The sequence below is a fragment of the Triticum dicoccoides genome, chromosome 4B (genome assembly GCF_002162155.2).
Source record: "Triticum dicoccoides isolate Atlit2015 ecotype Zavitan chromosome 4B, WEW_v2.0, whole genome shotgun sequence".
Classification (NCBI taxonomy): Eukaryota; Viridiplantae; Streptophyta; class Magnoliopsida; order Poales; family Poaceae; genus Triticum; species Triticum dicoccoides.
The window spans coordinates 19608115-19620548 of record NC_041387.1 but is presented as its reverse complement, the minus strand read 5'-3'; the positions used below and the strand labels follow the sequence as shown (position 1 = coordinate 19620548).

The following is a 12434-nucleotide window of genomic DNA, read 5'->3' as shown; positions in this document are numbered from 1 at the left end:
AGTCCAATTCAGACCCATTGGGGGAGGGGGCGCCACCTCCCCTTTGGCCTGCCACCCCTTTCCCGCATGGCCCAATAAGGCTCATTACTTCTCCCGGTGAATTTCCGTAACTCCCCGGTACTCCAAAAAATGCCCGAATCAATCGGAACCTTTTTGATGTCCGAATATAGCCTTCCAATATATGAATCTTTACGTCTCGACCATTTCGAAACTTCTCGTCACGTCTGTGATCTCATACGGGACTCCCAAAAAACTTCGGTCATCAAAACACATAAATCATAATACAAATCGTCATCGAACGTTAAGCGTGCGGGCCCTACAGGTTCAAAAACTATGTAGACATGAACCGAGACACATCTCTAGTCAATAACCAATAGCGGAACATGGATGCTCATATTGGCTTCTACGTATTCTACGAATATCTTTATTGGTCAAACCGCATAACAACATATCTTGTTCCCTTTGTCATCGGTATGTTACTTGCCCGAGATTCGATCATCGGTATCATCATACCTAGTTCAATCTCGTTACCGGCAAGTCTCTTTACTTGTTCTGTAATGCTTCATCCTGCAACTAACTCATTAGTCACATTGCCTGCAAGGCTTATAGTGATGAGCATTACCGAGAGGGCCCAGAGATACCTCTCCGATACACAGAGTGGCAAATCCTAATCTCGATCTATGCCAACCCAACAAACACCTTCGGAGACACCTGCAGATCATCTTTATAATCACCAAGTTACGTTGTGACGTTTAATAGCACACAAGGTGTTCTGTAACGATCGTAATGCTAAGCTAACAGACGGGTCTTGTCCATCACATCCTTCTCCTAATGATGTGATCTCATTCATCAAATGACAACACATGTCTATGGTTAGGAAACATAACCATCTTTGATTAACGAGCTAGTCAAGTAGAGGCATACTAGGGACACTATGTTTTGTCTATGTATTCACACATGTACTAAGTTTCCGGTTAATACAATTCTAGCATGAATAATAAACATTTATCATGATATAAGGAAATATAAATAACAACTTTATTATTGCCTCTAGGACATATTTCCTTCACATGTGAAAATTACCCCTAGGGGCTTGTGGCCCTGGGTTTTCTCCCTCTTGATACCAAACAAGGCCTTAGCGGGGAGCAATTACCAGGGCTTGCCAGAAATCTTGAATATATTTTTCACTCACGCGCATGTGTGTGTTTTGGGTGGGTGAGGGGTGCAGAAGACAATCGGGAGGGACCGGCCAAGTGTGGATGGTGGGGACGAGAGAATGGTGCAAACCATATGAGGCATTTTGCAATCATGACACTCTTGTGGCATGGAGCATGAGTGGGGGGGGGGGGCAAGACTTGAGCGAGAGAGGGGACCAAGTGTGTTGTGATTTTCCTTTTCGTCGTACACATTAAAAAGTAGACAAAACCTTCCTTTTGCATATGTGTCTAGGCCCACTAGGCAACAAATATTAGTTGGCTAGACACATGCAAATATAAAATATAAGATGGTCACTATATGATATGAGGGTATCACAAGACTGGCTAGCAAATATTTGCTAGCTAGATGCATGCAAATGTAAACCATAAGACAATCCAATGATCACAAAGAATGAACCAACGTCTAGCCAGTTGTCGGCTGGATACGTCTAAATGTATTTGTCGACTAGATGCGTATAGAAATAAATTGTGGAATGAATTGTATGTAATCTGAGAGTATCAGAGAAGTAAATAACTGGCCAACAAATATGTGTTGCCAAATGCCTCCAAAAACATTTGCCAACATGCACAAACATAAATTATGAGATGATCTATATGTGACCTGAAGGTATCACAAGAGTAAGCCCCATTAGCCATTAATGTGCACCCTAGATACATCAAAATGTATCAAATGTCTAGACACGTGCGGAATGATCGGTTAGCAATCTTCAACTCAACAATGAATGGTCTATATGTGATTTAAAGATATCGCAAAATTGAACTATTGGGCAGTAAATATTTAATGGTCAGGCGTGTTTTCGGTGGGCGAGGGGTGCAGAAGATAATCGGGAGGGACCGGCCAAGTGTGGAGGGTGGGGACGAGGGGAATGGTGCAAACCGTGTGAGGCGTTTAGCAATCGCAACATGCATGTGACACGGGGCATGAGTGGGGTAGAGACCAGACTATAGCGAGAGAGGGGACCAAGTGTTTTGCGATTTTCCTTTTCGTCATACACGTTAAAAAGTAGGCAAACCTTCCTTTTGCATATGTGTCTAGGCCCACTAGCCAGCAAATATTAGTTGGCCAGACACGTGCATAGGTAAAATATAAGATGGTCACTATATGATCTAAGGGTATCACATGACTTGCTACGAAAAAAATTGTTGGCTAGACGCATGCAAACATAAACTTTAGGATGATTGAGTGATCACAAAAAGTGAACCAACCTCTAGCTAGCCAGTTGTCGGCTGGATACATCCAAATGTATCTGTTGGCTAGACGCATGTAGAATTAAATTATGGAATGAATGGTATGCAATATGAGGCTATCACATAACTAAACAACAAATATGTGTTGGTCAAACGAGCATTCCAAAATATTTGCCAACGAGTGCAAACATAAATTATAGGATGATCCATATATACGACCTAAAGGGTACGTATCACAAGATTAGACCCCACTAGCCATTAAATGTGCACCCTATATATTCGTCGAAATGTAATGGGTAAACTAAACGCGTGCGGAATGATCGGTTAGCAATCTTCAACCCAAGAATGAATGGTCTAATATGTGATCTAAAGATATCGCAAAACTGAACTATTGGGCGGCAAATATTTACGATTAGACGCGTTTAAATTAAATTACTCCCTCCAATTCATATTGATTGTCATCGTTTTAGTGAGTAGTATTGATGATCTAAAAGATTATGCTCTGGAAATGTACTTTTTAAATTGAATTTAATTATTATACGCTGGAAATGTGGTGCATGCCCTGGCTAGACTAAACATCATCAGCCGCCCGTTGCTCTTCGCACGCATCTCTAAGCTTTCCGGGCCCCATACCGCGGCAACGCGTGCGAACGCCTTGCATGTGCAGTGTCACTGACCTGCGGGGCCGGGCGGTCCCCTGGTTCACATGTCAGTGAGCGATTATAGGATGTTTAGGCGTGGAAGTCCGTGTGAAACGGCACGTCCATCCGCGAAACTGACACTGTATTTATTCCCCGCCTCCTCCGCTTCCAACCTCATCGGCCGGTGGTTTTTCTTGGTTTCGTGCTGCCAGTTCATTGGGGGTCGCGCCCACGATGTCCACGGGCGCTAGAGGCGGAGGCGGCCGGCGCGGCGGCCGCGGTGGCGACCAGCAGGGTGAGGGAGGACGCGGTCGAGGCCGGGGAAGAGGCGGGGAGCAGCAGGATGCCCACCGTGGCCGCGGAGGCGGTCGAGGCCAGGGCGGCGGCGCCGACGCCGGGGTCCAGCGCGGTGGCCATCGCGACGCCGGGCGAGGCCACTTGGGCGCTCATCGAGGCGGGCTAGGCCGAGGCGGCTTGGAGGTGGGGGCGGTGGAGCGTCCCGGGGGCTCGGGGCGTGTCCGGCCACCGGCGACGGCCACGGTTCCGGGTCCGGCGGAGGTGGAGGCGCTGAGCGGGGAGATGGAGAGGAGGTTGGCGGTGTCGGAGGCGGTCCAGGGGTCTTCGTCCTCGGCGCCGGCGGCGGCCGCCACGGGAGCCCAGGAGTCGCAGGTGGCCGTGGTCGTGCCGCCTCGGAATCTGCCTCCGGCGTCGAGCAAGTCGACGGAGTTCCCTGCACGGCCGGGGTACGGGACGGCCGGCAAGAGGTGCCGGGTGCGCGCCAACCATCTCCTCGTGCAGGTCGCCGACAAGGAGATCTACCACTACGATGTACGTAATGTGTCTCTGCTTTCGCTCACGTGGTCCTCTTGTTTTGGAAAGACTTCTCTCTAAAATAGGCTAGGTTTTGAGCTTTTAAGGGATTGGATAGATGTTCTGAAAATCCAATTTGGGTCAGTCGATTCGCTCTGAGCCGTCCGATGCAAGATGGATGACCAGATCAGCTTCTTCAAGCTCCGAAATGGTTCACTGTTCATCTTCTTCAACCTTGAACCTCCGATCTAGCACCGGCCTAATCACCCGCGGCCGGCAGCGCTCCCGGGCCAGCCTCGCTGCCCCGCCCTCCCTCAACCGCCGTCCACCGCCGTGTTGCCGCCGCCCCCGACCATCCCTCTAACCCCGGCAATGAACCATTTTTTCCGGCGAACCTACACCCCCACCCCCAACACGCCTAGATAGTGGGGCCGCCTGCCACCCTAAGATAGATCCAGAGGGCTTCTCCAGCGAGCCGACGACTGCTTCTTCCTTCTCTCCGGCGGCTTCTTCCTTCCTTCCAAAATCGATTGACCCAAAAACTATTTTCAGGTGACTTGGCTATCATTGGCAATGCATTAATCCATAATAGCTTGTAGGGGACTAGGAGTATATGTTCATTTCACATCCACCTTAATTTGCAATAAATTTGATTGGCATGCTGGACTAATTTTGCAAATCAAGATCAGTTTAAGGTCACTTGGAGGCGGTTTTGCCACATACATCGATCACCCAATTTTGTAGTGCAGGCATGAGTTTTGAGTTCCTGTTTCAAAAATATTTTGGCCATCGCTGAAATCACTAATTTGGTGATTTTGGTTTTCATTTCAGCGAAATGACCAAATTTTCAACTTGAATTGACTAAGATCCAAGCAAATATTTTAAAATTTCAAAAAAAATTAATTTCTATGTACTTCAGAAATTGCTGAAATATGTTAACCGAACGGCAATTATTATGTACCGAAATGGATGAAATTTCCAAAGTTTCACTAAAATTACGCTGAAAGTGAGAACCATATTTACAGCCTAGACATCAGCAGGCTTCACTTTGGCAGAGATTTATGAAAATTTGGTGGTTTCAGTGGTTACCAAAACATTTACAATTTAATAAAATAAAGTGTGGTGAAAACTGAATCAGGGCCCAACTTAATTCATTTATTTATCAAATTTCTAAAAAAAATGGTTGAATTTTTGTCAAAGTCAAACAAAATTCCGGCCTTTTGGCCTCTGATTTGTAAATTTGGTAGGAAAAATAGGATTTACCTATTCTTATTGTTATGTTGTTTATTACAATTATTTGAGTTGCCTGCATTTATTATATCTTAAAACACACCTAAGGTGTGTCATCTGTACTCTGTCGAATAATTGATCATATATGTCAAATTAATTATCAATTTACATAGATTTGTTTCTCGGTATTGGGGTCATTCAGTTGTTGTCAATTGCTTTGAAAGATGTTATTATAATCTTTCTTTTATCTCATGACACTGGTTGATTTGAATAGCAATTGCTATATTCTTATTGATATAGGTATCAATCAGTCCTGAATCGATGGCCCGTGAGAGGAACAGATCTATAATTAATGAACTTGTTAGAATGCATAAACAACATTTGGATGGGAGATTGCCTACTTATGATGGAAGAAAGGGAATGTTTACTGCAGCTCCACTGCCATTTAAAACCAAAGAATTTATTGTCAAAGTATCAAATCCCGAGAGAGGATACCAGGGGTATGATGTTTTCCATTTTTCTTATGTAGTTGTAATTTATGTATCACTTGTGTTAATCCTTCTCCTTTTCAGGGAAAAGGAGTATAAGGTCACCATAAAGGAAGTTGCAAAACTAAATCTGTACAATCTTCAGCAATTCTTGGCTGGTAGGCAGAGAGAACTGCCGCAGGACACTATCCAGGCTCTTGATATTGCTCTGAGGGAAACCCCCACTGCAAAGTAATGTGTCCAGAGATATTTGATTCATATAGAACAGCACATGTTTATTGGCAGAGCGTGTCTTCCTATTGCTTGAGCATACATAGATTTATTTTGCTTGCTAATTTTTGACAGGTATACACCCATCTCAAGATCATTTTTCTCAAAATCATTTGGACATGGTGGTGACATTGGCAGCGGGGTGGAATGCTGGCGAGGGTATTATCAGAGCCTGCGCCCCACACAGATGGGATTGTCACTGAATATTGGTATAGTAACATACTGGTTTCTACCTATAATAACTTACTGCACAAGATGTTGTTCTTCTCTTCATGACAGAAGTGTGTACTCCCTCCGTTCACTAATGTACGACCTATTAGCTATTTCAATATTGACTACATGATACTAAAATGAGTGAACATGCGTACTAAAATGTGTCTAGATATATACGAATCAATAAAAAGCTAAAATGTCTTATATTAATGAACGGAGGGAGGTGCACCCATCTCTTATAAACTAACCATATCATTGCAAGATCTATCTTTGCTTGTGAAACAGAAAGTATGCATTCCACAGTTTTCATATTAATTTAAGTGCTTTTTCGAACTTCATTGTCAGTATGAAGCTCTGGAGTTCATTATTTAAAATCCTTTGTCTGTTTGGTGAATTTTATATTTTCCTTATGCAGATATTTCTGCAACAGCATTTTACAAAGCTCAACCAGTTATGGATTTTGCACTGGAATATCTTAACATCCGGGGTGATGCTCCAAGGCGTTTGTTTGACCAGGATCGCCTGAAAGTATGTACCATGATACAGCTTTATTTGCATCCTTTGTCATTCTTTACTGTACCAAAATATAATGGTTGAAGTTGATCCTGTTTTGTCCTTTTCTGCTTTGTAGCTAAAGAAAGCCCTCAAGGGAGTCCGAGTTGTGGCAACGCATCGACCTGATATATCCATTCGTTACAAAATTACTGGGATAACCTCAGCTCCGCTAAATGAATTGACGTATTTGTTACCTCTTTTGTACTCATTGTTTTCTTTAGTTGCATCGCATTTCATTTATTATATCATGCCATACTCTTACATAATTTTGTTCGCTTTTTACAGATTTGACCTAGACGGGACAAGGGTATCAGTTGTCCAGTACTTTAAACGCCAATATGATTACTCTTTGAAATATATACAGTGGCCATGCCTTCAAGCTGGCAGTGATAGCAGGCCAACATATTTGCCTATGGAGGTTTCCTTTTTCTTCGAACCCTGATCTATCTGATTGCTTAAAACCAATTAGTAGGGCGGATACAAATGCATAATTATATATGTAAACTTCTTCAGGTTTTGTCTGGTGCACCCATATGTAATTAGAATTATCCTTTTGTATGCAGGTTTGCAACATACTTGGAGGACAACGCTATTCGAGAAAGCTAAATGAGCGTCAAGTCACAAACATATTGAGGTTGGCATGTGAGCGGCCAGATAAAAGGGAGGGTAGTATCGTGGAGGTGAATTATCTATTTATTTGAATTTTTTTATATTAAGTGGAGGTGAATTTGTTAGTTGCTCACATTTGACCTCTTTGTTGTTTACATTTAGATATACAGTTTTTGTTCTTTTCTTGTGCTTTTTTATTATGTTATTATAAAATTGATATACCATTTTATATTATCAGGTTATTAATAGAAACAACTATGGCATTGATGATAATGCAAAAGAATTTCGAATTAAGGTGATGAACCAACTAGCATTGGTCGATGCTCGTGTGCTGCCTCCTCCAAGGGTACATGTTTTTTATTTATACTAAAGAATAATCTCATTAAAACTTTGAGCGCAGTGTCTCCTCATGAAATTGTTCTGTTTTTTAGCTTAAATACCATCAGTCTGGACGAGAACAAATATGTAATCCGTCGGTAGGACAGTGGAACATGAATAACAAGGTATTTTGAGCTATTTATCTTTTTTTATCATCTTCTTAAATACTGCAGTTGCACTAATTTGCAACTAATTCTGTTTTCACAAGCAATATAATTGCTACTGGCAGTTTGTGCAATGACAATGTTATGTGGTCTCTTAAGGCATATGTACTTATTAGTTGATACTTAGTCAGGGTAACACATCTCCCTCTAGAGATCATCTCTTTTTCTTCTCGTTTTTGCTGACAATTGTAATTATCTTCAAGGAGAAATCATTAAAAACTTTTTTGTGTTGGTCATGGTAATGTTTCGACATATTTGGTGGTATAATATTTTTATATTCTGGGTTAAAATATGAACTTGCATTTTCAGAGAATGGTAAATGGAGGGTCCATCAGGCACTGGGCCTGTGTTTCATTTGGCTCTCGGTTGCAATGGAATGATGTTAGCGTGTTCTGCAACTATTTGGTTGGCACGTGCAATAACATGGGCATGGTAAAAAAAACTTTCACAACTCAGAATACAATGATGTTTATAATATAATGTATGGGTGATCTGACTATCTTTTTCTTCTTTTGATGTAGCAAGTAAGTGAGACACCGTGTGTGGACATTGTTCAGGCACGCCAGGGTAACTTAGAAGCTGTAAAAGATATATATAGACAATCTGCCAAGTGCTTGCTCAGCAAGGTTTGGAAGGACAAAACCTTGAGTTACTATTTGTAGTATTACCTGATGGACCTAATGCAAGTGATTGTTATGGTAAGCACATCAAATGCCTTTTCAGGGTGATGGGGTTTTTTTTTGCTGTGCTGTAGTAACCTTTCGTGCATATACAGGAAGAGTAAAGCGGCTTTGCGAAATTGAGCTTGGTTTAATAACTCAGTGCTGTTTACCTAAGCATGTTCAAAGAGCTGGCGCACAGTATCTACAAAATATGGCCCTTAAGATCAATGTTAAGGTAGGATAAACTGTGCAAGTGCATGCATTGTGGCTCTAATTCGGAGGTCAATCATTCCGCTGACAATTTTAACTTAGGTTGGTGGTCGGAACACTGTACTGGAAAATGCATTGCTTCGGAGGATCCCTCTGTTGACAGATAAGCCTACAATTATATTTGGAGCAGATGTGACACACCCATCTCCTGGGGAGGATATGTCTCCATCTATTGCAGCGGTTAGTGTCCTGTCAATCTTTATACTTTCTGTTATAGCATCGTTGTTTAGGTTATTTTGCTTGAGGCCTAGTGTTTTGAGGATTGATGTTTTTTCATCATTGAAGTGCATGTACTAGAAAAGATAAATTAGCAAATGTACTCTTGTCAAACGATGTATATCTGTTCATTCACGCATGAGCTATTGTAGAAACTCTTTTCATATTGGTACTGTTGTGGGTGCATGCTCTCATTGTATATAATCAGTAGTTTGTGAGTGTCCGACTGAACCTCAATAAAGATCATGTTTGGTACAACTGGATTTTTCCAAAACGAAGTGGCATGGGATTCCTTTCATTTAACGTGTACACTTTTAAGCCCCTTCATACGTATTTTGGGTTTGAGAAGGCTGTGAGAATAAAATAAGCCTCTTTTGCTATTGGGAATATGAGTTCATACTGGGAACAAATGAGATAATTTACCTCAAAGTTGTGGAATTACATAGATAAATTTTATATAACTAGAATGACATATTGTACCAGAAAGTTCTTTTTTCTAGGAATGAACACCATGTCAACATTTACTTCTTTTCTCAAAGCCATGCACTGTCTCTTACTAGATTGTATAACTAGATCATGTCATATTTGTTCTTGCGATGTTCTGCAAAGTAACGTTAAAGCTTTCACAGGTTGTTGCGTCGATGGATTGGCCTGAAGTGTTTAAGTACACATGCTTGGTGTCTTCACAAGGTCATAGGGAAGAAATCATTGCTGACCTTTTCACAGAAGTGAAAGATCCACAGAAGGGGGTTATGTATGGTGGAATGATAAGGTAACGCTGGATATGCCGGTGTTTATTATGGTTGTTTTTCTCCTAATGTAATATTTGTTTTGTACAAATGTGTTTGTTCCAGAGAATTGCTTGTGTCCTTCTATAAAGCAAACAACTCTCGGAAACCTGGAAGGATTATATTTTATCGGTTAGTGAAGAAAATTATGTGTTTGGATTTCTCAATCAACTCCTTTGTTGTCTATACCGAGTTTAATTCCTTTCCTTGCAGAGATGGTGTTAGCGAAGGCCAATCTAGCCAGGTCTTGCTTTATGAAATGGATGCAATATACAGGGTATTCTTTTTGCCTCCTTTATTTTTCTCTGTATCTTTTTTCTTCGAAAAGGGGGGACTCCCCGGCCTCTGCATCAGAACGATGCATACGGCCACATTTTTTTTTAGAGAGAGATTTTTCTCTGTATCTGTATTGTATTTTATTTTATTTTGTCAGTGGCAGAGAATAACAACAGACCTTTAGAATTGCATTTGATTTTATCTTGTTGTTTGCTCTTTCCTAGGCTTGTTCTAGCTTAGAGAACGGTTACCTTCCACAAGTTACATTTGTTGTGGTGCAAAAGCGGCATCACACACGACTTTTCCCTGAAGATCATCGTTCAGGGGCACTAGCAGATTGAAGCGGAAACATCCTGCCTGGTAAACTAAATTTGCTAAGCAACTAATTATCTTGGCACATGCCACTAGATTGAGTTTTTCACTAACTACAAATGTTGTTGTCAGGAACGGTTGTTGATACAAATATATGCCATCCCAGTGAATTTGACTTTTACCTCTGCAGTCATGCCGGCATTCAGGTAACAGTTGCCCGTCCTACTAACTGCCACTTTCAGATTCTTATTTTCATTTGATGCATACAACACTTTAGTACCCTTTCACTTTGGAGTAATGTAATGGCAATTGTTTATGCCTATCAGGGAACGAGCCGTCCGACTCATTACCATGTCCTCTTCGACGACAATAATTTCACCGCCGATGCGTTGCAAACACTGACTTACAATCTGTGCTAAAAATATCATCCCCTCGCTAAAAATAAGAATCTGAAAGCAGTTTTCGGTAGTTTTTGCTGCAATCCTTCGCTAAAAGAACACTGACTTACACCGCCGTAAGCAGTTTTCGGTAGTTTTTGCTGCAATCCTTCGCTAAAAATATCATCCCCTCTCGTTGATGCCCGTCCTAACTATTCTGTCTCACAGTTATGCACGGTGCACGTGATCCGTCTCGATTGGTACGTATTGATTTGTATTTCTGCATTATCTGATATCTACCTTTTGCCTGAGTGACCGATGCCGCTCCCAATTAGCCATGTATCTCATCTTCTTTCACAGACAATTGGCAGCTAATTTTCTGTTCCATTTGTTCCAACTTAACAGTTCCTCCAGCATACTATGCGCACGTGGCGGCTTTCCGGGCGCGGCACTACCTGGATGACAATCACTCTGATCAGGGATCATCTTCTGTGGGCGGCACCAGAAGGTTTGATCAAGCTGTCCCGGTAAAACCACTGCCCAAAGTTAAGGAGAGTGTCAGGCAGTTCATGTTCTATTGCTGAAGACTGATTTCGCATTTTCTGGACAATAGTGGACGGTTTTGCACCTGTGGGACTTGCAAATGTTATAGGCCAAAACACGTACTATGATGTGTTGTTTGGAAATTTCTGTGATGTGATATAGTGTTGAAAATTATATACTTTTTTTAACAATCATGGTCCCCACCTGAATGCATTACTCAAATTGCTAATCTATTTTTTTTCTTCTTTTCAAAAGGGAGGTTTAAACCTCCGGCGATGCACATTCTTGTTGATTATTCTGTAAGTACAAAACAAAGAGAACTATGGGCGAACCATTACAAGGTACTAGTAGCTGCCCGTGCGCTACAATGGGGCATCCATATTTTTAATAGTTTAAAAATAATTGTGCCATGCATATAATTGGGCATCCATATAACTTTTGTGAGATATGTGTATCTGTAGCATTGACCCCGACCCCATAGAGACGATTCGACAAACTAGTTACCCTTCACCACGGTAAATAACCCAGCCCCAATACTTTATAAAAGGCCACCTCGTTTTTTTTAAACGAGGCAAAAGACTTGCCATTTTCATTGATTAAGAAGTGAGAATTGCCCGGTTAATTGACGGAAAACCGGGCTAAAACCGAAACAACCCAACCCATAAACACATGGGCACCACCAGCCAACCTGGCCACCGACATGGAACACACTCCACGACGGCACATGCTGGCCACACGCACGAACAACCGACAACTCCGACTTTGCCGACGATCATTGCCCGGGAAATATGCAGGACTTGCGCCGACCGTGCCCGCCGCAAACGACCACCGAGCGCCTGTCATCATCACCACCTGGATCCGCTCCACCGCAGTTCCGACTTCAAAGCAGCGAGGCAACCCACGAAAGAGCACCTCGGACACGCCGGGAAGATCCGACTACCAAAGCCCGAGCCGCGACCCAAGCTCCTCTCGTCGCCATCATCGTTGCCAAACAGAAATCAGCGCCACCAAACGGCCGCCTCAGCAACCACGCGGCGAAGATGCCGCCATCCACCGCGGCGAAGATGCCGCCTTCCACCGGTCTCCAGTTGTAGCCGGCTCCGAGACGATGCCCCCAAGGAGGAAGAAGACGAGGAGACGCCTTCATCGCCCGATCCCGCGGATCTGAGGATTCCCTCCGGAGCCAAGGCCGCGGGGAGAAGCACCACACCAAAACGACGCTTCCAA

At 42.7% G+C, this 12434-nt stretch overlaps 1 pseudogene; it reads left to right on the top strand.

Annotated features, from left to right (window-relative positions):
• The first annotated feature begins 3587 nt into the window (after positions 1–3587).
• On the top strand, positions 3588–11392 carry LOC119293228 (annotated as a pseudogene).
• The last annotated feature ends 1042 nt before the right edge of the window (positions 11393–12434 follow it).